Raw genomic sequence first — 27,463 nt, 5'->3', positions numbered from 1 at the left:
CAGGCTGGAGTGCACTGTGTGATCTCGGCTCACTGCAAGCTCTGCCTCCCGGGTTCACGCCATTCTCCTGCCTCAGCCTCCCGAGTAGCTGGGACTACAGGCGCCTGCCACCATGCCCAGCTGATTTTTTGTATTTTTAGTAGAGGCAGGGTTTCACTATGGCCAGGTTGGTCTCAATAGCCTGACTTCATGATCTGCCCTCCTCGGCCTCCCAAAGTCTGGGATTACATGTGTGAGCAACCGCGCCCGGCCCTAGATTCTGGTTTATTAAAGGAAATGTATTTCAAGTCAGAGCTTGTCATTTATTGCACAGGAAAATAAAAACTTCATTTAAAAAATCAAAAACACCCACATGATAAAATGAGATCCTGCTTGGTTTTAAACTACTTGGTGACCACCATCAGTTATTTTCTTGACCACAGGATGCACCTAATTCCTAACTATGAAAAAAGGTACAAACATTGTTTATTGGGCTTTTGGCTTCAGCCTTGAAACAATCGGATTCTCTCAAACGCAGGAATGTGAATCGCTGTTGGGTTGATGCAGCTGTTTCCATTCTAGAAATGGACCTGGAATCATGTCCTTTTCACCCATGGAGAGTCCTTTGTGTAAAACTTGAAAAGGCGGCCGGGCGCGGTGGCTCAAGCCTGTAATCCCAGCACTTTGGGAGGCCGAGACGGGCGGATCACGAGGTCAGGAGATCGAGACCATCCTGGCTAACACTGTGAAACCCCGTCTCTACTAAAAAATAGAAAAAAATAGCCGGGCGAGGTGGCGGGCGCCTGTAGTCCCAGCTACTCGGAGGTTGAGGCAGGAGAATGGCGGTAAACCGGGAGGCGGAGCTTGCAGTGAGCTGAGATCCGGCCACTGCACTCCAGGCCGGGCGACAGAGCGAGACTCCGTCTCAAAAAAAAAAAAAAAAAAAAAAAAAAAAAAAAAAAAAAAAAAAACTTGAAAAGGCAAGGTCCCAAATTCCCCATATGGGTGTTTCTTCCAGTAGAGGAATTACTCTAATGACTTCTTAGCAAAACTTACATCATCAGGGCAGGCCATCAAAATACTCCAAAACACAAAGTTTAGCTCCATTTCTGACGGACCTGTCTCCACTGCTATCAGTCTCACCAACAGCCTCACATCAAGTCAGAGGAATGGTTTTTTCATTTAAGAAGGTTCTTCATGGCTGGGTGCAATGGCTCATGCCTGTAATCCTATCACTTTGGGAGGCCAAAGTGGGTGGAGCACGAGGTCAGGAGTTTGTGACCAGTCTGGTCAACATACTGAAACCCCGTCTGTACTAAAAATACAAAAATTAGCCGGGCTTGGTGGCACGTGCCTGTAGTCCCAGCTACTCAGGAGGCTGAGGCAGGAGAACTGCTTGAACCCAGGAGGTGGAAGTTGTGGTGAGCCAAGATCGCACCACTGCTCTCCAGCCCGGGCAACAGAATGAGACTCCATCTCAAAAAAAAAAAAAAGAAGGATCTTCATGTTCCTGCCAATTTGCAAAAAAAAAAAAAAAAAAAAAAAAAAAAAATGGTATCTGTTAACCAGGGGCAATGAAAAGCACCTCCCAGGCTGCTGTAGTAAGTGGATCGGTAACTGTGGTGGGAGATTCCAACCCCCGAGACCTGTGACTATGTCACGCAGCAAAAGGGCTTTGCCACAGGCCTTAGGAGAAGGATCCTGGGCTATCCAGGGAGGTCCAATCTAATCCCATGAGCCTCTAAAAGCATACAACTGTCCAGGCGAGGTGGCTCACGCCTGTAATCTCCGCACTTTGAGAGGCTAAGGCAGGCGGATCACGAGATCAAGAGATGGAGACTACCCTGGTTAAAATGGTGAAACCCCATCTCTACTAAAAGTACAAAAATTAGTCGGGCATCATGGCGGGCACCTGTAGTCTCAGCTACTCAGGAGGCTGAAGCAGGAGAATCACTTGAACCCGGGAGGTAGAGGTTGCAGCGAGCTGAGATCACGCCACTGCACTCCAGCCTGGCCAGCAGTGCGAGACTCCATCTCAAAAAAATATTTTAAAATAGGGCATAGAACTTTCTCCGAGTGGAAGAAGAGAAATGCACACAGGGGAACTGGAGAGCCTGACCAGGTCCCTGGCCCAGCTAGTCCTGAGCTGATGGGACCACGTGCAAAGACCAGATAGAGGCCTCAGGAGCTGAGGGCAGCCCCCAACAGATGGCCAGCAAGGGAACAGACACCTCAGTCCTGCAACCACAAGGAACTAGATTTGGCAAAAGCGCTTGGAAACAATTCTCCAATGAGGAATGTAGCCCAGACCACATGGTGATTTTTGCCCAGTGACACCCACGTCAGGCTTCTGCCCTACAGAACTGTGAGATGATACAATTTCAATTGTTTTAAGCCACGAAATATGTGGAAATGTGGTAAAGCAGTAACAGAAATGAATACAGTGATTTACGTGGAAACCTCTAGAAGAGTGTCTGGCACGGTGTTGTCACCTGACAAGCGTTTCCCGATTTCCTTACATCGCAAGGCAGGGCTGGCCACACTCCATCCAAAAGAGATGATAGACTTGCTCTGACAAAAAAGATCCAGTGAATTACAAATGGCCCAGAACACCTACAAATTTCAGGTTTCAGGTAAGTGATTGCCTTTCCTTTCACTTAGAAACCTCCCAATGCTCATCTTACTGATACATTCTAAGGACCAGGCAGGAGACTAAACACCAGACAAACCCAGCCCCAGATGCCCCGAGGGAGCCCATCCCAGCACTCACTCCGCTGCACTGAAATCATGTCCAGGTCAGTTTCTCCCACTAGACCAAGAACTCCAGCTCTCCATGTGTGAGTCACCAGTGCTGCCTCTGCATCTCTGCCTCTACGACGGTGCTTCTGCACTTCACAGGAAATCTGTATCAATGTTTGTCAACACTATATATGACAGTATAACTTAATATCTGCACAGAAAGTATAAGTTCTCTGAGGACCAGGGCCGGGATTATTAGCCTTTGTACTCCCACTGCCACTGTCTGGGACATCAGAGGCACTCGGTAGAAGTTGGTGAAGAGAAAGGAAAGGCAGAGGAGAGACAGGAAAGCAGGACCAACACTGCAGACACAGATTCCGAGGTGGCTGGAGGAGAGGCAGGGCAGAGAAACTTCCTGGATGCTGGAATGGGGTTCACTGTGATACCTGCTGCTGGATTTCAAATGTCAAAGGTGATGCTTTGCTGACCTTGACCTCTGACTGCCCTTTAACTGTCCTTTAGCTTTCCCAACCACAAGACAGAGCACTTAGAAACTGCAATGTCAAGAAATTATGCTTCATTAAAGCGTGGGAATGTTATTTACATGGATCTTCATTACTTCATTTTTTACATGGGAATGTAAATAATTGAAGAGATTGTTAAAGACTAAATCATGCACATTTTATAACTTTGTAAGATATTAATGATAACTGAAACACAAATGTTGATGGTCCCCAAAAATGCTAAAATATAAAACAATACTGGCCAATTAAAGATAGAAAATAATCCTAATGAAGCTCCCCAACAGACACATTAAAACTTCTCTGAACATTAAACATTTGGGATTTCAAAGGAAAACCCAGATTCATTCCATTTTTTTTTTTTTTTTTTGAGACGGAGTCTCACTCTGTCGCCGGGGCTGGAGTGCAGTGGCCGGATCTCAGCTCACTGCAAGCTCCGCCTCCCGGGTTCACGCCATTCTCCTACCTCAGCCTCCCGAGTAGCTGGGACTACAGGCGTCCGCCACCTCACCCGGCTAATTTTTTGTAGTTTTTAGTAGAGACGGGGTTTCACAGTGTTAGCCAGGATGGTCTCGATCTCCTGACCTCGTGATCCGCCCGTCTCGGCCTCCCAAAGTGCTGGGATTACAGGCCTGAGCCACCGCGCCCGGCCTCAGTCCATTCTTAATACAGCATTAAAAAAAAAAATCTTAGGTAATACAATATTTCATTTAAAATTTACAAAATTCCATTACATTCATGATTTCATTTCATCCTCAAAACAATCTCCTGAGTTAGGCAGAACAGGTATCACTAAGAACTAACTCCATTTTACAGGTGAGGGAACTGAAGTTCACAAAGTACTTGGACTTAACAAAAGCTTTATTAGGGCCACATATCAAAACCAAATCCTCCTCTCAAAAGAACTAGAGTAAGGTATCTTTTACATATTATTCATACTTATATCCTGTCTACATGCAAAAATGTGTTGAGGTAGCCTCCAATAATAGACACCTATCCAATAAAAACATTAAAATGAAAAACAGGTGGCAAAAAAAAAAAAAAAACAGCAGGTGACATGGGAGACAGACAAAGGTAGATACCAAAGACTGAGACTTAGAATCTAAGAAAACTTCATCTCTGACCTTCCAGTTCCAGGGAGATAATACTAAAGGAAATAAGATGGTTTATAGACTCATAGACTGACAAAAGAGAGATTGCATCAGTTCTTAACTATGAAACACTCCTGGCAGCCACAGCAAATCTCTAGGACAACATACCAATGGCATCAAAGGAAGAGTATACTTCAGTGATAGAGTGAATTAAGTTCCCTGTTTGGGACCCAGGCCAGGGCTAGAGAAAAGAACTCTGCAATGTAGAGCTCAAAAATATAGCCTCTGTCGGCCAGGCACAGTGGCTCACACCTGTAATCCCCAGCACTCTGGAAGGCGGAGGCGGGCAGATCACGTAGTCAGGAGATTGAGACCATCCCGGATAGCACAGTGAAATCCTGTTTCTACTAAAAATACAAAACATTAGCCAGGCGTGGTGGCAGGCGCCTATAGTCCCAGCTGCTTGGAAGGCTGAGGTAGGAGAATGGAGTGAACCCGGGAGGCGGAGCTTGCAGTGAGGGCAGATCCTGCCACTGCGCTCCAGCCTTGTCCACAGAGCAAAACTCCGACTCCAAAGAAAAAAAAAAACAAACATATATATATACATATATATATCCTGTGTCTTCTCCATACCCAAGTGTCCCCTTCTGTGAGAGACTTCCTTACACCATTGCGGGGAAGAGAATTTTTCTCTACTATATTTGCTTGAAAGAATTAAAGGTGTAGGGCAACAATTCTTGGAAATTACGTCATTTACGATCCTCAAAAGTGAGAAAAATGAAGCCCAGAGGAGAAGACCTTCCAGGAAAATTCCAGAGCCAGAGATAGACCCAGTACATTGTTTCTGTTTTTGTTTTGAGAGGAATTCTCACTCTATGGCCCAGGCTGGAGTGTAGTGGAGCCATTTCACTCACTGCAACCTCCGCCTCCTGGGTTCCAGTTATTCTCCTGCCTCAGTCTCCTGAACTGCTGCGATTACAGGAGCCCACCACCACGCCCAACTAATTTTTCTATTTTTAGTAGAGACAGGGTTTCACCATGTTGGCCAGGTTGGTTTCGAACTTCTGACCTCAAGTGATCCGCCTGCCTAGACCTCCCAACGTCCTCGGATTACAGGCGTGAGCCAACGCACCCAGCCGACCTGGTAAGTTTTCATCAAGTACTCTGAACTATGAAACAAACACTAGGAAGTAATAGAAAAAAAATTAATCTAAAACCCTCTGGAGAGTCAAAGAAGTGCAGATTTTAAATAGCATGAATACTTGAATTCATGGTATTGAAAAAGGACCTCGCACTTACCCGCATGTACAAACTGCCTGCCCACCTCTATCAGAGCATTTTTCAAGCTGTGCTACAGTTAACTATGTACTGCCCAAAGCCAATCTGTCCCTGCAGATCATAAGCTCTTAAAGACCAGGACTTCAGGAGAACAAGCAAAATTTCAGAGAGAAGGGAGCCACCGAAACAGAGTTCATAGCAATGGGTCGGCAGGAGCTGATGACTGGAGGTGGGCTGTAGCCTTGGGGTCTGGGACAGCGGAGGGAAGAGAAGGCAAAAGGCCCTGCATGACATGCTACAGGGCTAGAAGCCACAGCTGCAGTGATTAGTTCAGTTTTGTCTCGTATGCCTGTTACTTATACACCATCTCTTGTTCAGAAAGAACTTCAGGTTGAGTATTTGGACTCCTTGAGCCTTCTGCTGTTTGTCTCCGGGACGTTAAACACTCTTAAAAGGGGAAAACTGTCCAGTTTGATTATGCTTCCTCGGACATTACAGGTTTTTCAAAAGTTTGATGGAAGCATTCACTAAGGAGTGATTCCACTTTCTCTGGTGGCTGAGAAATAGGCGTCTGAGGGGCAGCATCAGGTCTTCCCATCAAGCTGAGGTCGGAGTCTCCCCACCTATGGACCTCACCCTGGCTCCCCCCTCATAAATCTCACCTCTAACTGTAACTGCCTTGGCCTCATTCCGTGGGTGTGGATGCTCCTACTTGAAACGCATTTTCAGCCCGCCAAATTCTTGGGAGAGTTTCTTCCACTCTCCAGGCGCTGAGAGCTACAAAGTTCAATCTGACTTCCCAGATTTTTTTTTCTTCCCATTACTAACGGAAGAAATCAAGAAGCGCCAGGCAGAAGGGCCCTGCTTCCACCAATCAGAGCCCAGCCGAAGGCCACAGCAAGAAGTGCGGCGGTGGGACACGCGGTGACAACCCCTCGCCCCCCGGGACCCGCCGACCTGGGCAGAGGTCGGTGAGGCCGCTGCGCGACAGCTCCGGGCCGCACCTTTCGCTTTCTCCCGCCCAGCAAGTGAGAGGATAAATCACGGGGCGGGGGCAGTGCGCCCCCAGCAACCGCGCACCCCGCGCACAGACCCCCACTACACGCGCGTCCCAGGCGGGGTCGACCCAGACGAGTCACGGGGCGGCGCACAGCCCCACTAGCAGGGCAGCCAGGACCCACGCGCGCGGGTCCACGCAGCCACCTAGATAAGTGACAAAACACTCAGGAAGCCATCATGCGGGGCCAGGAAAGAGCCCCCACCCAGAGTCACGGACTCCCTCGTCTGAGGGTCCGCGCAGTCCCCTCGGTGAGTCTGGCGAAGCAGCCTCACTGCGAGGGAGGGCGGGGAGGGCGTTGGAGTCTCCACACGCGGTGACCCGGACCCCGTTCCATGAGTGGGTCCATGCAGGGCCCACTCTGCCGCACGCGGGGACCAGCCAGGCCGCGGAGGACCGGGCAGAAGCCAGCGCCCGGGTCCATGCAGTCCCCTCCGCGGCAGACGCGCGGAGCCGGGGAGCAGTGTGGACCGGCCCGCATCCGCAGGGCGCCCAAGAGCCCCGCGCTGGCCCACGGGGTATCGCAGCAGACGTGAAGCCCCCGGTGCCACCCGAGGCGGAGACCAAGCCCAGGCGCACGGACCCGGGGTCCCAACCCCGGAGCCTGCGGACCCCGCTCGGAGCCGCCACGCCCGGCGCAGAGACCCCCGCCTGGTCCGGAGACCCCGTCGCCCGTCGTCCAGTCTCACCTCGGGCCGCCGCCTCCCAACCCTAGCTCCTAGCCGCGGCGCCTGGGCCGACTAGAGCGCAGCTGATCAGCCGACAGAGACGCAGCAGCCTCAACATGGGAGCCCCTGGGCGGGGCCGCCGCCGCCTCTTCAGCCCGCGTTCCCCGAACAGGATCCGGCTCGGATCAAGGAGCTGCAGCTGGCTCTGGGCTGAGGCCGAGACACACACCGTGCAGGTGTACAGGGCCCTGCCCGCCGCCCGCCGCCCCGCCCCCAGCGGAGCCGGGCGCCTAGGGCCCGCCCCCCGGCCAATGGGGAGCGAGCTGTGCAGAGAGGGCGGGGCCTTAGGTAACAGGGAGGTTGGGCCTTAGGCCTTAGGTAACATAGCATATGGTTGTAATCCCAGCTACTCAGGAGGCTGAGGCAGGAGAATCACTTGAACCCAGGAGGCGGAGGTTGCAGTGAGCCGAGATTGTGCCACTGCACTCCAGCCTGGCGACAGAGTGAGACTCCATCTCAAAAATAAATAAATAAATAAAGCCCCTTGAATGTAAGAAATGTGGTAAAACATTTACTCTTTCCCATTCCCTCAAACATGAAAGAGCTCACGCTGCAGAGAAACCTTAAGAATGTAGGAAATGTGGTCAAGCCTTCAGATTTTCCTGTTTGTGAAAATTTGGGAGGCCTCAGACTGGAGAAAAGCCTTTTGAATTTAAATTTGTGGTAAGGCCTTCAGTTGTGTTAGTTCCTTTGAATGACATCAGCTCATTCCTGAGAAAAACCCTACGAATGTCCAGAATGTGGGAATGTTTCGTTTCTCTCATACCCACTCAAGCACATATGAAAATGCACACTGTAGCTGGCTGGACCTTGTAAATACAAGAACGTACACAGGATTAAAACTCTAATAGTTTAGAAACTGCAAGAATATTTTCAGTTTTCACATTCACTTGAAAAGTCATGTGAAATCTCCCACTGGAAAGAAATTCTATAAGTGAAGCTTTTCTTTTTTTTTTTTTTTTTTTTGAGACGGAGTCTCCCTCTGCCGCCCAGGCTGGAGTGCTGTGGCCGGATCTCAGCTCACTGCAAGCTCCGTCTCCCAGGTTTACGCCATTCTCCTGTCTCAGCCTCCCGAGCAGCTGGGACTACAGGCGCCCGCCACCTCGCCCGGCTAATTTTTTTGTATTTTTTTTTTAGTAGAGACGGGGTTTCACCGTGTTAGCCAGGATGGTCTCGATATCCCGACCTCGTGATCCGCCCGTCTCGGCCTCCCAAAGTGCTGGGATTACAGGCTTGAGCCACCGCGCCCGGCCAAGTGAAGCTTTTCTAATTTGGAAAGCCTGATGCAAATTAATGATAGTGCAGTGCTTGGAAAAAATGTATGAAATGTTACACAAGTTACACGTAGCCTGTGTGTGGGATTTTCTTGTCACTGTTGCTCATCAGCATGCCAAAAGTCGAATCTTCAGACTCAAGTCTTGCCGGCCTTAGACATAATGGCCTTACTACATGTGGAGCTAACCCCAGGAAGTTGGAGTGGCACTCTCTGGAGGATTAGGTGGTCTCCACCAATGTGGCTTGATGGGCTCCTGAACTCTTTCCTGTAACCATGCAGAGAGTCTACACTGCCAGTGATCGTGTGCCTCAACTCTTTAGATGTAGAAACTCAAAATATTCAAAATATTCTGAAACAGTTTCCATTGAAAGGAAAGAGAAAAGAGGTCAGGTGCCGCGCTGTGGTCAAGAGAACTAGTAGATGGCTCACAAGAACACTCTGTCGCTACTGTCTGTGCCTCTGTCACAACAAATATCCTGATCCTTTAGTTTTAAGGGTACAGGGCCATTTTCTTCCCTTTCTTACTGGTAGTTCTCAAGATAACTGTATGATATGCTGGGAATGCAATATCCTGATAATCAGGTGACATTGGTCAGGACAGCCCAGGCTCTGTTAGAGTCCCTGCTCGAAACAGAATGTCCTTTAACGCTTGTGTCCAGCAAACCACATCGTGTGAGAAAACCCAAGGTGGGTTCCTTTCTGGGGTAGCTCAGTTGTAGTGCAAGTGAAGCATTTACAATCAAAACTCCATCCATCTGCTCTGGGTAGCTTTCCTGATCTTGCGGTAGCGGTTCATATTGAATCCCAGACTTCTGTTGTCTTCTGTTTGCTGTTTGTAAGTAACAAATTCACTTCATGGAATTTATGTATGAATGTGTTTGGTCTCATTGTACTCAGAAATGTTGGTAGCCATTGCACAGTGAACCCGCCTCATAATTGGTGAAAACACTTATAGCCCCCTTATGCCACAGCAAGGAGGTTAATTCAATCAAACATAAACTTCGTGTTCATAAAACCCTGTAGCACAATTATTACCATGCGGGAGGCCTTTAACAATGGTGATGCTGATTTGAAGAACTCTGAAGGAAGAAATTGACACAAATGGGGTGGGTACATGGGAGTCCCTGATAACTTAAAGCAACCCTTACTCCCCTCAGCCTAAAAAATGTGGAGAGTCTGGGCGCGGTGGCTCAGGCCTGTAATCTGAGCACTTTGGGAGGCCGAGGTAGGCAGATCACAAAGTCAGGGGTTCAATACCAGTCTGACCAACATAGCGGAGCCACATTTCTACTAAAAATACAAAAATTAGCTGGGCGTGGTGGCAGGCACTTGTAATCCCAGCTACTTGGGAGGCTGAGGCAGGAGAATTGCTTGAACCTGGGAGGCGGAGGTTACAGTGAGTCAAGACCATGCCACTGCACTCCAGCCTGGGTGACAGGGCAAGACTCCATCTCAGGAAAAAAAAAAAAAAAAAGTGGATAAGATCTGAAACAGGTTTAAAGTTTCACCTAATTGGAAATGCAAAGTTTACAAAAATAATATTTAAAATAAAAGGTTAAGTGAGTGCTCATTGAAATTTATGCCTCCACAAAATAGGTTGTGATTAACTTCCACATTTGTTGAAAGCCACCAAAGTTGGGAAGCCTCCGTGTCTGAAATTCACATGTGGCTCAAATAAGAATCATCCCTGGGGATACCCCAAAGTTTCAATATGGTATCCCCTGTGATATTATGAGGAATGACTGTACATAAAACAGGTTGTCTTCCTTTAACTCTGAAAATCATATTATCTTGCCTAAATTCTCCATAACGCATTGCTCTGCAGTATCCTATAGTGGACATAGGTTTCCTGACCAATGAGCACTAAAATTAAATGTGTGCAATTCCCCTATGTTCTTATCAAAATGGAAATCCCCGAATTCCACCAGTTAGACTAACATGACAGAATGTCAGATTTTGGGAATACGTAAGTTTTCTGTAAGGTTATTAGGTATTGATTCCATTTTATTAATAGATATGCATATATTTAGATGACCTATTTCTCCTGTGTTTTAGTCTTAATAGATTGTGTCTTTTAATTCATCCAGTTGGTCTAAGTTACAAAGTTTGTGGCTTATGGAGATTGTAATATTCTTTATCATTTCATCATCCATGGGATCTTTAATATAAAGATCTCTTTTAATTCTTATGTTATTAGGTTGGTGCCAAAGTAATTGTGGTTTTGGATCATGAATTTTAAATTTTTATAACTAGGCTGCAACACATCTTTATTAATCAAAATAGAACTCATTACAATGGGTGGGGCGCAGTGACTCACGCCCGTAATCCCAGCACTTTGGGAGGCTGAAGCAGGCGGATCAGGAGGTCAGGAGTTTGGGAACAGCCTGACCAACATGGTGAAATCCCGTCTCTACTAAAAAGAAAAAGTAGCCGGGCGTGGGGACATGTGCCTGCAATCCCAGCTACTGGAGAGGCTGAGACAGGAGAATCTCTTGAACCCAGGAGGCAGAGGTTGCATAAAATGAAGGTCCTCTCTGTCTGCCACTAATTGCCTGTGTGATTTTTGGCAAATATTTAGTCCTCGGGCCCAATTCTGCTTCCTTATAAGGCTCCTTCCAGCTCTGAAATTTTGTAACTCTGGTTTCTACTCAAAGCTTCACTTTCCAACTCCCCACACTGGCTGTTCTAAAACGTTTGTTTTGCTTCCTGATTTTACTTTGCATGGCTTTTTTTTCTCCTCCACTTCCCACTACTATCCCATAGTCTTTTGGATTTAAGTTCTTCTAGAAAAGTTCCTCCTTTCTCAGTAATTATTTTTCAGCTTCCGTTGTCTCTGAAAAAAAATATTACAAATAGTCAATTTTATCTTGGAAAGAAGATCCAGAATGTGTTGGCTTCCTGTTTTGTTGGTGAAATGTCTAGAGCTTGGAGATTGGACTTGGGTCAGGATTCCCCACTAAACCTTCCATGAGATAGCTTCAGAGCTGCTGGGCGGGCCACTATTTCTCTCTCTCTGCTCTGTTTTATTAAACTCAATTAATTTTAAAAATGCAGGATAGGCCAGATGTGGTGGCTCCAGCCTGTAATCCCAGTACTTCGGGAGGCCACGGCGGGTGGATCACGAGCTCAGGAGACTGAGAATAGCCTGACCAACAAGGCAAAACTCCGTCTCTACTAAAAATACAAAATTTAGCGGGATGTGGTGGTGCGCAACTATAGTCCCAGCCACTTAGGAGTCTGAGGCAGGAGAATCGATGGAACCTGGAGGCGGAGGTTGCAGTGAGCTGAGATCCCGCAAGCGCTCTTCAGCCTGGGTGACAGAGTTTGACTCTGTCTCTCTCTTTTTCTCTCTATCTCTATATATAAAAGAAAATATAAATATATATATTCAGGATAAGGGCATATCTAATTCATCTTCTTTTATGGCCCAGTATGAACGTTTACATGGAAGCCGGAAATGAAACTTCCCGTTTTTCATCAGCTTGTAGTCCCAAGCTGATGATGACCACAGCAGCCACCATGCCACGCCACCCGGGGACTGGGGGCCCCCGATCGCCGGGTGGTGAGACACCACTCCCGATCCGGGCCCAGAGCACCTGCCACGCCACGCCCCTCGGCGACTGGGGGACGCCACGTCACGCCCCCAGCCGTCGCCACGCCACGTCCATTAGGCCGGGGAGCGAGGCGTGGCGTCTGCTAGGGGACCGGATGGGGGGCGTGGGTCCCACACCCACCGGCGATCGGGGGCCCCCAACCGTCGGGGTGCGTGGCGTGATGGCTGCTGGGGGCCCGGGATCGCTGGGGGTGGGCCTCCCTCCCCACGGCGATCGGGGGCACCTGTCCCCCGGGGGGCGTGGCGCGGCGGCTGCTGGGGCCCTGGATCGGGGGGCGTGGGTCCCCAACCCCTCGGCTACCAGGGGCCGCCCGCCGCCGGGGGCGGGGCGTGGAGGCGGCTGGGGGGCCCGGATCGCGGCGGGGTGGGTCTCCCAGCCCCCGGCGATGGGGGGCCGCCAGCCGCCGGGGGCCGGGGCGTGGCGGCGGCTGGGGACTCCGGGTACCTGTACACTGCCTGTGGTATTAGGAGTAATAATATGGTTACTACACATCAATGATCCATTTTAATAATTATCAATGGTACTAATAATAGGATACCATTGTTAATTTTGGAGATTTTAATTACATGATTATGCACGCTTACTATTAATTATTAATATTAATGTCACTGAACAATATTGTTAGTCCCTAATACTAATCATTATTTTCTTACCAGCATCACTTTGTATTGATTAAGTAACATCCATGGCGGATATCATTATTTGATTATTAATGGTGATATTAATATTAATTACCATTCAAATCGTTAACATTTTAATCCACTTTTTATCAATTACTCCCAATACGGCAGGGGGTGAACATCCACCCTGTGATATTCTTCCTCATATTCCAAGGCTGAGAGGTTGATATGACTCCCAGTATCGCAGACACTGTACACCCCCGTGTGATACTCTTCCTGATATCCGGAAGGGGAGAAGATGGTATTAATCCCCATATCACAGGAGGTGAACACCCACTCTGTGATATCTTTCCTAGTATGCAGGGGGAGGGGGGATAATATTATTCCAATATTGCAGAAGATGTACACGCTCCCCCCGTGATATTGTCCTTAATATTCCAAGGCACAGAAGACGATGTTACTCCCAATATCGCAGAAAGTGTACACCCCCCAGTGATGTTGTTCCCATGATCCAGGAGGGAAGAGGATGATATGACTTTCAACCCCTGCCCCCTGCAATGCTCTCACCCTGCAACACCGACACCCAGCTCAACCTGACATAAGACCAGAGGTGCTGGCTGGGGGTGTTCATTGCTTCTCTTTTCTCTCTTGCCAGACTCAGTAGAGGAAGCTGAGACCGCTTCTGGCTTTGGGAGAGGCCAGGGAGCCTGTGCGTTTGGAGCCTGCTTGCATGAGAGAAGCATGTGTGGGAACACCAGGACCTGGCTTTGAACCCCATTCCTCCAACATGATGCCAAGTGTGGCAGATATGACGATAGGCTTTGCGTGCTGGAGGGGGCAGCTCCTGGAGATCATCAATCAGCTCTACCTGTCCCTGGGCACTGAGTGGTCAGGGCTGGCTTTGCAGTGGTGGGGCTGCGGAGGGTGGCAAGGGGGCTGGGGGGGGCAGGGCAAGGAGGGGGGTACAGGGAAGCTGGCCCAGGGCTGCTGCTGGCTTGTGAGTCCCGCCTTGAGCCTCGCTTGTTGGGTCAAAGGTCATCTCAACCCCAGCGGAGGCAGTACGTGCACTCTGGGCTGTTCTTCCTACTCTGGTGGCTTTTGTCATCTGACCTCTGCCTGCCCCGAGTCTTCACTGCTAGCCTTCATCTGTCCCCTTAAATGTGACCACAGCAGCCACCTGTGGCTTCTCTCCCACAGAAGACAGAGCCAATTGTGTCACCTGCTTCCCTGGGGCAGGGTTTCAAGGTCTCACATCCTACATGTGGCCCACTCGGCTTCCCCCGAGCATCCTGACCTGGTGAGGGTAACCATGGCCCTGGCCACCCCACCCACAGGGCCTGGTGACATTGCTGCAGTCACAGCCCCTCGAGTGTCGGACTTACTGAGAGAGCAGGGAAGGAGCCGGATTCCATGGGGACCCGGGAGACTGGCTCCAGTCTTGGCCTCAGGTTCACAGAAGGAAAATGGGCCAGTGTGCTGGAGCCATGTTTCTCAAAGTGTAGTACCTAGATGAGCACAGCAGCATCCATGTCACCTAGGAGATGGTGGCAAGTGGGAGTTCTAGGTCCTGCCCCAGGCCTGTGGAGCCGGAAGCTCTGGGGGGCAGGGCAAGCAAGCTATACAGACAGGCCTCCGAGTGACTGTGATGCCTGCACACCTTGAGAACCATCGGCCTAGATAGCCTCTGAACACTAACGGCTCCTGGTGGGTCTGGAGAAGACACAGACCATGTCTGGGAGGCAGGGAAGATGGACTGGCACACTCCTCCTGCCACAGGGCAGCATGATACTCGATTCCCTCAGAAGGAATCCTTCATCTCTTCCATGCCGTGTGTGTTCACCCTGGCCCTCCCAGCAGCCTAGGAAGGGCAGAACACTGCACACACAAGAGGGCCGTTCCCAGTCCCCACATTCCAGATTCATCTGTCACCAGACCCACGGGAGGAGGCAGACTGGTTCCAGGAGGATGAGAGCCCTTGTTCTGACACCTGTGTCTGATTCCAGGGCCTACAGATCCACTCTGGACTACACCAAAGTCTGGGGATTCTCATTCACCTCCAGAAGAAAGAGGCGGCGCATGCCTGGCTGCAAGTAGGGAAGATCTACTACATCCTGCGGCAGAGCGAGCTGGTGGATCTGTACATCCAGGTGAGTGGCAAGGTAGGCAGGAGGGCCTCTGTGCTGTTCACTCTCTGTCCATCCATCCATCCGTTCATCCTTCCAACATCTATTTACCTGTTCATCCTTCCATCCACCCATCCATCCATGCATCATTCATCCATTGTTTTATCATCCATCTATTCACCCGTCTATCCATCCATTCACCTGTCCATCCACCCATCCATTCATCCTTCCATCCATCCATTATCCATTGATCCATCCATCCATTCTTCCATCATCTTCACATACACCTGTGGGTCCTTCCATCATCCATCCATTCACCTGTTCGTCTTTCCACCCACCCATCCATCCCTCGATCCATCATCCATCCATCCTTTTATCTTCCATCCATTCACCTGTTCGTCCATCCATCCATCTTTCCGTCATCTATCCAACTTTATCCTTCTATCCATCCATCATCCATCCATCCTTCATCTGTTCATCCATCCATTCACCTGTTTGTCCATCCATCCATCCATCCTTCCAACCATCTTTCCATTAGCCATCCATTCAGCTGTTCATCCTTCTATCCATCCATCTTCCATCCATTCATCATCCATCCTTTTATCATCCATCCATTCACCCATCCATCCATTCACCTGTTCATCCATCCTTCCATCATCCATCCATTCAACTGTTCATTCTTCCTTCCATCCTTCCATCATCCATCCATTCAACTGTTCATTCTTCCATCCGTCCATCATCCATCCATCCTTCCATCATTCATCCACTAGCCTGCTCATCCTTCCATTCATCCATCATCCATCCATCCATTCACCTGTTCATCTTTCCATTCATCCATCCATCCGTCCATTCATCATCCACCCATTCAGCCATCATCCATCCACCTGTTCGTCTGTCCATCCATTCATCCATCATCTATCCATTCACCTGTTCATCCTTCCATCCATCCATCATCCATCCACCCATCTATTCATACATCAATCCAACATCCATCCATCCTTCTATCATCCATCTTTTCACCCATCCATCCACTCACCTATTCTTCCATCCATGCATCATTCATCCATCCACCCACCAATCTATTAATCCATCCCTCCGTTCATCTGTCCATTTGTTTATCCATACATTCAACTATCCACCATCTACCCTCCACCCATCCATACATTATCTACTCACCCATACATACATAGACACATCATTCCAACCATGCACCCACCCATCTATCCACCCTCCCATCCGTCCATCCATCAATCTGTCCATCCATGCATCCAAGCATTCTTCTATCCACACACCCATCCATCCATCCATCCATGTGTCTATACATCTGCTCATCCATTCATCCATCCATCTACTCATTCCTAAGCCACTGCTGAACACCGGTTGTGTGCCTGTTCCCTCCCTCCAACTGGTTCCCTCACATCATCCCCCAGTGGCCAGCATCTTCTTCCTGAGGGCAGAGGTGTGGCCCCTCACAGTGCCTAGCACCTGCTGGTATACAGCACATGCTCAAAGAATGGGACCACTCAGTTAACACACAGAAGAACTTGCTCCAAGAGACACGTGGTACATCTCCTTACAAAATGAACCTATCATAGCGGCTGTTTTCAGAGGCTTTCCCAGTGTGATCTGGAACAAATTGTGAAGCCCACGAGCCTGGTGAAGCTTTCATTATTGAGCACCTGCTGTATACCTCCTTGAGCTGAGGAAAAGGATCAAGAGCTCATTGCCAAGAGGGGACCAGGCCCACCCACAAACACTGTGGATGTGTGGCCCTGAGCTGCGGCAGGGATGTGGCAACGCAGAAAGGAACCAGGGGATGGGTTCCCAGCAATCTGGGGGCCACGGAGACTGTTTGAGTGCAGGGGGTGGGGTGGGCTAGGGCTAGCCCTGGTGGTAGGATTCACAGGTGTCGGGCTCCTGGGCTGCAGCTGCTCAATCACCTCCTGGCACTCGGGTGCATCAGTTCATTGTCCTCATGCCAGTGGTGGGGCAGCCCTAATGCACAGGCCTGAAAAATGCTCAGGTGTACCTGCAGTGTGTGAGAGGAAGGAGGCTGGCGAAGGTGGGTGTGGCCACCTCACCAGGTGTGGGTCTTGAGGGAACTTCTGCCTCCTTTCAGGTGGCACAGAATGTGGTCCTGTACACAGGCGACCCCAACCTGGGGTGGAGCTGTTTGAGGCAGCTGGAGACATCTTCTTCAATGGGGCCTGGGAGCGGGAGAAAGACGTGTCCTTCTACCAGGTGAGCTGGCCTGTGGGCTGATGTGGGTGGGCCTCACGGGGGGCACCTGGAGGGCTGAGGCACAGGTGTGGCAGGGCAGAGGCCTCCCATCTGGAGGCAGGGCCACCCATGCACATGCTTAGTTTCCCAGTGGTCTCACCGGGAATGATATTGACCGTGCCCCAGCCCGGGACAAACGCTCAGGTCTGGACATGACAGTGGCTCTACGCTTTGCACCTGATGATCTCAAGCAACCATGAGTGGAAAGTCTTTTCCCCATCTTCCAGATGAGGAAGCTGAGGCTCAGAGAGTCACAGAGACATGTCAAAGGACACACAGCATGTCAGTGGGAGACCCAGGGCCAGGGCCCAGATCTGCATGCACCCTGAAACGGGGACGGCTTCTCCCTTCCTCTGAGCTCATGGTGTGGCTCAGCTCTGGGCACAGATAAATGTGGTGTTTTTAGAGCAGAGAGGAGTGCTGGCTCCCCCCAGTCAGACCCCCGGTGCCCTGGTGGGAGAGGCTGGTCTGAGGCTGCCAGGTGTCGCTGGATGGGCCTCAGATGACTCTTCAGCCCCCAACTTGGGTGTCTGAACCGTGCGTTATCCCAGAGCACAGAGCTCTGTGGAGGTGCAGGGGTAACTGGGGCGTGGGAAGCTCCCAGCACATGTTTGAGCTCTGAGAGGGCGCTGGGCAAGGTGGGTGCTGCGGGAAGCCTGACCCCACCTGCCTGTATGGTAGGACCGGGTCCTGCCCCTGGCAGTGACTATGGGCAACGGCAAGGTGAGCCGCAGCTGTGCAACAAGCCGGTGGCACTGCTGGCCATGCTGGAGGAGCCCCAGGAGGGCTTGGAATTTGCCCACATGGCCCTAGCACTCAGCATCACTCTGGGTAAGTCCCCTGAGCGCCCGCCCTGCCAGGACCCACACTTTGCCAGAGCCGAGCCTCCATGTCTGTAGGGCAGGAGCTGAAACAGCTGCTGGATTTTCCTGGTCTCCTATCCAGGCAGGCAGATCTTCCCAGCTGGCTTTCCTGTCTGGCCGTGGGGCACAGCCCGAGGTCTCTCACATAGCGCAGAGCTCCCTCCCTGGCTGAGCTCTGCTTCCTCTGTCTCTTCCCGCTGCTGATCACAAGGGCCGCCCAGTGTGCCCTCTGCCTTCCAGACATGCCAGGCATCTCGGTCCCTGTATGTGCCAGGCCGAGTGGCACATTCCCTTTGTCTTGTGCCCTTTCCACCCTCATCAACCACACAACATTCTGGCTGATGAAATCCCAGTTCCCCTTCCAGTAGCCTGCCCCTTAAGGCCGGACATCCCCTGGTGCTGTGCCAGGTCGTCTGTCCTCCTCCAGAGACAGGGAACCCTGGGCGGGCCGCATGCCCCAGCGCCTTGTGCCCTGGGGCCCAGTACAGAGTAGGTGTGCAGCTGTGTGGGAATGCATCGAATGCAGGCTCCACGGTACCCGCCCTGCAAAGGGGAGGACATCGGAGACAGCCTAGCTGCGTTTGCGCAACTGTGGGGGGACATGGACCTCAGGCACGCAGTGACTCCCCAAGGTAAGAGGCTCTGATCGTGACACACCCAGGAGGAGTCGGATGTCACGTCTGTGGGTTGCATGGAGCCGGGGTGCCCGGGAGCACCTGGACTGCATGGCTTTTACCATTGAGTAAAGGCAGGTGGCTATGTGTAGGAACAGAGCTGGGCCATCCAAGCCCGACTTTGCCAAAGCCTCACAGTAGACAGGGGCAGGCCTTATTAGTTCTGCTTTACAGATGGGAAAGTGAGTCTGGGAACCTGGAAGGGACTGGCCAGAGCTGCCCAGGTGACCGCAGGTGCCTGGAGGCAAGCCAGGTGCTGCCTCGGGTCTGCATACCTGCTCCTGAGGGGCCTGTGCCTGACTGCCCCAGGGAGCCACGTCCTCACACCTGCCCCTTTGGCCTCCACCCCAGGGGACCGGCTGAACGAGCGCGTGGCCTACTACCGGCTGGCCACCCTGCACCACTGGCTGGGCCATGGCAAGCTGGCGGAGCACTTCTACCTCAAGGCCCTGTAGCTCTGCAACTCGCCGCTGGAGTTTGACGAGGAGACCCTCTACTACGTGAAGGTGTACCTGGTGCTCGGTGACATCTTCTGCGACCTGAAGGTGGGTGGGGAGGGGCAGGGCTCTGGGTGTTCCCGGCCCCCTTGGAGTGGGATCTCCAGAGACCCCAGGGGTCTGGGTTCCAGCCTTCCTTAGGAATGGCCCAGTGGCTTCTCTGGAGCTCTGCACCCAGCTAGAGGATCCGGCAAAGTTAGCAGATACAACTCAACTCCCAAGCTGGCCAGGCCCCACCCTCAAGAACTCAGTCTCAACCAGGGAGGCTGACACATGAGCGGGCAATGGTGGCCTCTGGGTAAAGAAGGGGGATTGTAGTCAGGGGGACCCTCCTGGAGGAAGTGACACCAAACTGAGTCTTGACAGTCAAGTATCAAGTTGCATTTAACAAAGAAAACAGGATCGGGAGAAGGACATTTTGGAGGACGGCATCATCCTCACATTGAATCCACGTTGCAAGATCCAACCCAAATCCCGGTGCCTCCTCTAGGAAGCCTGCCCAGGGTGCCAGCCTGCACTGAGCAACTCCTTCCTGGAGTCCCGAGACACCTGGAATCTTCACATCACCCAGGAAGGGTGGGGTGGGACCGGTGTCTTACCATCGGGTTCACAGACAAGGGAACTCCAGCTCACGGTAGGTGCAGTGGGGCGGGGCCCCAGCCAGCCAGGCTGAGACCTTGCTGGGTCAGGTCTGTCTCGAGGGGAGGTGCTGTGCTCCCTCTGCCTCCAGCCCTGCAGGGGTGGAGAACTGGCACTAGCAGACCCAGACCTGGGGTGTCTCCACCCTCTGCCCAGCAGGTACCCGCCCCTCCTCCGCATCGCACCGGCACCGTGTCAGTGCTCCTTATGGGCTGAGGGGCCAGGGCGCTCCAGTCCAGGGACCGAGATCTTGGGGACCTTAGAGCAACATGAGGAGCTGGGGCAGCCCTAAGACCCTGGCCCATATCCCTCACCACAGGCCTGGGGCTGCCCGGGAGGCCTCCGCCCAGTGCTGGCGACACCTGGTGGTCAGAAGCGGTCCCTGTGGCCTCCCAAGTACCAGCCAGACAGGGAGGTGCCAGGTGTCAGGCCCAGAGGGACGCTGCTTACCGCTCAGGGGCTCGCCTGGGACCAAGGGACGGGCCTCCCAGAAGTGGCCCTTTATCTCTCTTAAGCCTGCCGCCCACTCTGCATGCCCAGGAGGAAGGAAACAGCAAAGTACTACCTGAGAGGCCAAAGTCCATGGTTGGGGTCGAGGGGCAGAGGCCTCCTTCACCTCCTTCTCGTGCACAGCCCTCTGGGCCTCATCGTGCTGTCAGCCCAGGCCAGCTTCCCACAGGGAGGCCCCCTTGGAATTCCCCCAAAGACAGCTGTCTTTCCAAGGCCACACCCTCCTCCTTGTATAGGAGGCTCTGGACCCGGTACCCAGAGGAGTGGGAGAGAAAGCTGGGCTGGATGGGGCCTGGAAGGCTGGCGGAGAGGCAGGAGTAAATGGACATCCTTGCCGATTGCCTCTAAAATGGGGTCCCCTTTAGTCTACACGTGAGAGTGAGCCCTGGAATAGGGTGGATTAGGTGTGTCCTGGCTCACCCTGCCACTCACTAGCTGTTGCACACACTACAGGCACATGGAAATGCACACGCAAATGCACACAGACACAGGCACATGCACATACAGGCGCACACACACAGGCACAGGTGCACACACAACCACATACACAGGTACACATGCACAGGCACACAAACACGCACAGGCACACGCAGAGACATGCGCTTTGGCTGGCTGCTTCCTGTTTAGTTGGGATGCCCCCATCCTTCAGGAAGCCCTTGCCTCCCACCCCTGGCTGAGTCAGGGGCCTCCTGGGCCCCCCACAGGCTCCTGGGCTTCCCTCTGCCACAGCCCGAGCCACCTTTGTGGTCAGTGTTCAGTCCCAGGTCCCTCAGACTGGGAGGAAGGATATTAGGCTCAGCCATGCACCCAGCACAGAGTCCAGTGTTCGGCTGGGCCGGGGGGCATTGGATGAGCAGCGGCGGTGACTCGGGGCCTTCTCACGCCCCTGCTCCGTGTGTGGGACGGGGCAGTGTGGGAAAGGACTACTGCATCTTGGACTTTGTCCTTGGCCCTGGGAGCCGTCTTGAAGAGGGACAGGCCAGGGTCTTAGAGAGGTCCCTTGGGTGTCCCCCATGTGGAGGAGGCGCCTGGGGAGAAGCCGGCGGGGAGATGGGAGGGTCAAGATGGAGGTCCGGGAGGCAGCATCCCAACCCAGGGATGGTGAGTTTGAGCCAAAGATGCATTGAAAATGGGAGTGGATGTCTGGGGAGTCACACTCTGTCAATATTTCAGGGAACATTGCCAGGAAGGACACCTGTGAGATGGTTTTGTATCTGGCCTGGCCCGTGGAGGGCCTGGAAATGGTCAGCATGGACAGGGGCCAGAGGGGAGCCTGGGTCACTCAACGCTGTCCCCCTGCTGTGGCTTGGAGCCACGGATCCCGCATGGAACTCTCAGAGCAGGCAGGATCTGCCCTGACCTCAGCCCATGGGGAAAGCAGCCACTGCCTGCAGAGAGGGTGGGACTGGGGCAAGAGGCTTGGGGTGAGTGGAGCATAGGGATAGTCAGGAAGGCTTCCAGGGGTTTCAGGGTTGTCCCTGCAGCTGAGACCACAGCAGTGTCAGGCTTCGGGGCTCATGGGATGAGCCAGCATTGGCTGGACATGTGGAATGATCTGGAGATGGGAGCAGCCTCTCGGAAGACAGGCTCCGAGTCCCCCTTTTGCTGAGCATGGCCTGTCCCCTTCAGGAACGGTTTGATGCAGCCGGGTACTATCAGCTGGTACTGGCAGCCACCATGGACCTGGGCAACAAGAAGGGCACAGATGAAGACCTGCACGCGGCTGGCCACCATCTCCCACAACTTCCTCCTGGACTGCGAGAAGTCGCTCTTCTTCTATCAGAAGGCCAGGACCTTCACCACAGTGCTCAATGTCTACAAGGTCAACCTGTCTCCTCTGCCACTCTGCGGGTGGGCCCCTTGGTTGGCCCCAGCCACCCTCGCTGAGGACAGCATCCGACAGAGTGGGTTTTGTGCAAGGAGGATGGTCTCCTGCCTCTCCTGGTGTCTCCCATGGCTCATTTTCTGGGAAATGGAGGCATGAAAGCAGGGTTCAAATAGGAATAAATGGTTTTTTTTTGCCATAACCTACTGAAGTCCCCAGGGCATCCTTCCCTGTGTGCTTCCTGGGCGGTGTCTAGGGGCCAGCTCCTTCCCTGGTGGCAGCCCTCTGATCTTGGGGATGAGAAGGACCCTGAGTCCAACAGACCTGGGCCAGGTCACCATGAGCCTCGGTTTCCTTGGCGGCCAGAGGGGAGATGGTGGTAGAACTCCCTGGGCAGCTCCCTGCTCTCCCTGCTCAGAGCTTTTGCTGTAGGTCTCGTGCTGCCCTTGCCTTTATCCTTCAGGCCACTGTGCCCGCATGTAGGGGCTGCTAGTGCCCCTGTTCGCCATTGAAGAAACAGAGGCACAGAGAGGTTCGGTGTCTCGCCCACCGTCACACAGCAGGTAGGGGTGGAGACACAGAGCCTAGTACACTGACCACCACACCACCCTGCCAGCTTGCTGCCAGGAAGGTGTCCCCCATTAGGACCCAAGGTCAGCTCTTGGACCTCTCTTGTGGTGTCAGGAGAGCCACAGGCTAGTGAGGGTGGCCCCAGGGATCCGTCACTCAGTGTCCTCTGCTCCCAGACTTGGTTGGGCCGAGCCTGGCCAGTCCCACCTCTGGCCACCGGTCAGCCCTGCGGGAAGTGAGATGCAGGGATCTCCGCCTGTGTAGACGCTGCTACCCAGTATTGAAAGCCTTAACTGGGCTGCCCCCTATGCCGTCCCCATAGGCCCCCTCCCCTTCCGGCCCCCGGCCCTCATCCCAGTCCCTGGAATCCCAGCTTTTCCTTCTTGGAATCTCTTGGCCCCAGGGAACACAGCTCACACGGTCTCTTTGCCAGTTTACGGCAAGGAAACCGAGGTTCAGAGACTGTGGGTGTCCCACGTGATTCTCACATACACTGCACTCTCCCAGGCCCCTCTTTTAAACACTTTAAATGAGGTGACTTTCACATCGCATGCAATTAACTATTTCAACGCGAATAATGTGGTGGCATTTGTGCACTCACAGTCCTGTGCAACCACTCACGCCATGTAGTTTCAAAACGTGTTCATCTCCCCAGGAGAAACCTGCCATCCTCACTAAGCTGTTACCCTTCCTTGGTATCCCACAAGCCCCTGGTTTAATGGAAGGGGAAACTGAGGCCCAGAGAGAGACTTGCCAGTGGGTGGAGCTCTGATTATAAGGAATCAGGCACCCATCTGCTGCCTCAGTCCAGGGTTAGTTTTCCACTCAGCAGAGGTGACAGAGCCAGGAGGTTCTGGGACCCCATGCTTGCAGCCAGAGCTCTGCCCCGAGCTTCCCCACCAGGGGGCAGCAGAGAGCTTTCCAGAACCGGCCTCGGGGCTGGCAGGAAGCAGCGGGCAAGAGCTGCTGACAAACCTCACGTGGACCCCAGATCGCTGTCTCCGTGGGTTGGGCTTGGGGATTGGAGAGGAGGCCGCATCATTGGAAACATGAAGACAGCACGGCCTGGCTGGAGGAGCGGGAAGCGCCATCACGTTTACTAAGGACACAGATCTCCTGCCCACTGGGACGGGCATGCAGCCACTGTTCTCTGGGTGGGGTCCGCAGGTCTGGGTTGCTCTCTGCCCCCGACCTGTCGCAGAGTCCAGGGCCTTTGGAACTCTGCCTCCCCATCTCAACCCACCCTGGCTGGTGCCATGACAGGACTGGATCCTGGGATCCTGTTCCTCTTGGACAGCAGAGACTGGGGGACCAGAGGAGATGATGGGTCTTCAAGCCCCACATTCAAATCCCAGCCCACCACGCACAGTCTGGGGGTTCGGGGTGAGGGAGTTGATGTCTCTGAGCCCCAGTTTTGTCACCACTAAAATGAGGCCGACATACTGGGGCAGAGTGCCAGCCTCAAGGCTAACAGAGGCCTGTTTCCTACTGACCATACCTCTTACTCCTAGGAACAGCTCCAGCAACCACACACGAGGGAACACTCAACCCAGGCCAACTTGTCAGAGGCACGGGAGCCAGAGCGACGCCATCTTGAATGGAGGCTGGGTAAAGGGAAGATGAGACCTGCTGGGCCGCCTTCCCAGGAGGCTAGGCATTCTTAGTCACAGGATGAGATAGGAGGCCGGCACAAGATACAGCTCATAAAGACCTTGCTGCTAAAGCAGGTTGCAGTAAAGTCGGCCGAAGCTCACCAAACCCAAGATGGCCACGAGAGTGACCTGTGATTGTCCTCATGGCTCATTATGTGCTAATTCTAATGCATTAGCTGCCACAAGACACTCCCACCAGCGCCACGACAGTTTACAGATGCCATGGCAACATCTGGAGGTTACCTACATGGTCTCAGAAGGGAGGGCAGAAACTCTCAGTTCTGGGAATTGCCCACCCCTTTCCTGGAACACTCATGAATAGTCCAACCCTTGTTTAGTGTATGATCAAGAAATAACCATGAAAATGGGCAACCAGCAGCCTTTGGGGCCACTCTGCCTATGGAGCAGCCATTCTTCTTTCTTTTTTTTTTTCTTTTTTTTTTTTTTGAGATGGAGTCTCGCTCTGTTGGCCGAACTGGAATGCAGTGGCATGATCTTGGCTCACTACAACCTCTACCTCCTGGGTTCAAGCGATTCTCCTGCCTCAGCCTTCCTAGTAGCTGGGATTACAGGCACCTGCCACCACGCCCAGTTAATTTTTTGTATTTTAGTGGCGACAGGGCTTTGCCATGTTGGACCAGGCTGGTCTCAAACTTCTCACCTCAGGTGATCCACCTGCCTCGCAATCCCAAAGTTATAGGATTACAGGAGTGAGCCACTGCGCCCGGCCAGAGTAGCCATTCTTTTATTCTTTTTCTTTCCTAATAACCTTGCTTTCACTTGATGGACTCGCCCCGAATTCTTTCTTCTGTGAGATCCAAGAAACCTCTCTTGGGGTCTGGATCGGAACCGCTTTTCAGTAACAAACTTGCTTAACCTCTCAGACCCTTCGTCTCTTCATCTGTAACCAAAGACAAAGCCTCCCCCGAGGTTCCAAAACTGTGCAGAGAACGCATGGGAAACGAGGGACACAGCGTTGGTGTGCAGAACCAATATCACAGACTGGGTGTCAAGCCACTGTCATACTGGAAGTAATATCACGCTCTCCCCCACATGTTATGAGGAACAATATCACAGGGGGGCGTGTACCTTCTCCAGTAGTGGAAGTAGTATCATCATCTCTTCCTTTAGATGACAGGAACGATGTCACAGGTTGGGTGTACATCCCGTGTGTTTTTGGAAGCAATGTTATTCTCTCTTCTTGTAGGTTTTAGGATTCATATCACAGGCGGGGTGTACACCCCTTGTTATACTGGATGGAGTCTCATCCTATTTCAACCTGTATCTTTAGAACAATATCCCATGGGGGTGGTATATCTCTTCAATATTGGTAGTAATACCATCCTCTCCTTTCCTGGATATGAAAAACAGTAACAGAGGAGGGGTGTACACCCCTTGCAATGTTGGTAGTAATATCATCTCTCGCCTGTGGTTATTAAGGACAAAATCCCACGGTGGCTGTATGGTTCCTACTTTATTGGGAGTAATATCATCCATTCACCCCCTGGATATCAGGAACCATACCGCAGAAGAGTTGTCCAACCCTTTCGATATTGTCAGCCATGTCATCTTCTTCCCGCCTGGATATTAGGAACGATACCCCAGGGTTGGGGGCGGTGTGCACCCACTGCGATCTCGAAAGTAAACTCAGCCTCTTTCCCGCTGGATATTAGGAACTATATCACAGGCGGCTGTACACTTCTTGCCATATTGGGAGTCTTATCATCCTCTCCTATCTTGGATATTATGAAAAATATTACAAACGAGGTGTACACCCTCTGAGATATTGAGAGTAATATTATGCTCTCCTCTTCGGGATATTACGAACAATATCACAGGAGGTGTGTACAACCCCTGCGATATTGGGAGAAATATCATTCTCTCCCCTTGAATATAAGAAACAATATCACAGGAGGATGTACACCCCCGTGATACTGGGAGTCATATCATGTTATTCGGAACAATAGCACAGTGGGTGTGTAAAACCCCTGCGATATTACCACTAGTATTATCTTCTCCATCCCAGGATATAAGGAACAATATCACAAGGGGATGTACACCCGTGTGATATGGGGGATAATATGTGCCTCTCCCCGGCTGGCTATTAGTAATATCTTCCTCTCCCCGGCTGGATGTGAGGGAAAATATCACAGTGGAGGTCCACGCCCCTTGCGATATTGGGAGTAATATCATCCTCTCGCACTCTGGATAGAAGAAACAAGAAGACCGAAAGGATGAACACACACTGCGGTAATTTCATTAATGTCATCCTCTACCCCCTGGTTATTAGGAAAAAGAGCATAGAGGAGTGGACACTTTCTGCGATATTGGGAGTAATATCATCTTCTCCTCGCCGGATATCAGGAATAAGTCTATTAATTATTAATATTAATATAAAAATTAATACTAGTCAATGACATTAATAATGACAAAGACACTAAATATTAACACTAATTAAAAATGTTAATGATTAGTATTATTAATATTAACACTATTAATAATAAAATGATATCATCCATTAATGTTACTTAAATCAACACTAAGTGATGCTGACAATAAAACAATTAATATTAAGAATTAATCATAATAAATGTCAATTATTAACAGTGAATTTTTGGCATCATCTATTTAAAATAATTATCAATATTAATGGTAAAATATTGATAGTATTAATAATTATTACAATCGATTCTTGATGTTTAATAATTAATAATATCATTGTTCCCTGAGCAATACATTGGAGGTGTACACCGGTCTGTGAAAGAGTTCATTATTTCCAGAGGGGAAGACGATACTACTCACAATATCCAAAACAGTCCGTAAGTCCACCATGACTCCCAATAACCAAGGGGGGGAAGGGGTGGCTATAGGTCCCCACCTCGTGGGGGGTGGCTCACCCCCCTGCGAGGTGGCTCCCAATAGCCAAG

General features: G+C 51.6%; 2 protein-coding genes and 1 pseudogene across 6 annotated transcripts in view; all 3 read left to right on the top strand.

The window, feature by feature from the left end:
- The window catches only part of LOC117095266 (SH3 domain and tetratricopeptide repeat-containing protein 1-like), a 563,227-nt gene that overhangs the window by 202,635 nt on the left and 333,129 nt on the right, over positions 1-27,463 (top strand). The window contains exons 1-4 of one of the 4 annotated variants that reach the window (XR_004441873.1): positions 13,737-13,791; positions 14,907-15,050; positions 17,146-17,267; positions 19,195-19,332. The exons of 1 other annotated variant lie outside the window; for it this stretch is intronic. The gene's annotated coding sequence lies outside the window, so the exon portion shown is untranslated. Of the gene's footprint in view, positions 1-13,736; positions 13,792-14,906; positions 15,051-17,145; positions 17,268-17,397; positions 17,472-19,194; positions 19,333-27,463 lie in introns of those variants that run through there. 2 more of the 4 variants (XR_004441878.1, XM_033232072.1) reach the window with 2 other exon arrangements.
- The window catches only part of LOC117095263 (ATP-dependent 6-phosphofructokinase, platelet type-like), a 430,270-nt gene that overhangs the window by 162,407 nt on the left and 240,400 nt on the right, over positions 1-27,463 (top strand). The gene's annotated exons all lie outside the window — the stretch shown is intronic.
- On the top strand, positions 6,565-7,704 carry LOC117094243 (annotated as a pseudogene).

The sequence above is a fragment of the Trachypithecus francoisi genome, unplaced genomic scaffold, assembly GCF_009764315.1.
Source record: "Trachypithecus francoisi isolate TF-2019V2 unplaced genomic scaffold, Tfra_2.0 Lachesis_group13, whole genome shotgun sequence".
Classification (NCBI taxonomy): Eukaryota; Metazoa; Chordata; class Mammalia; order Primates; family Cercopithecidae; genus Trachypithecus; species Trachypithecus francoisi.
This window is presented reverse-complemented; position numbering and strand designations above follow the sequence as displayed.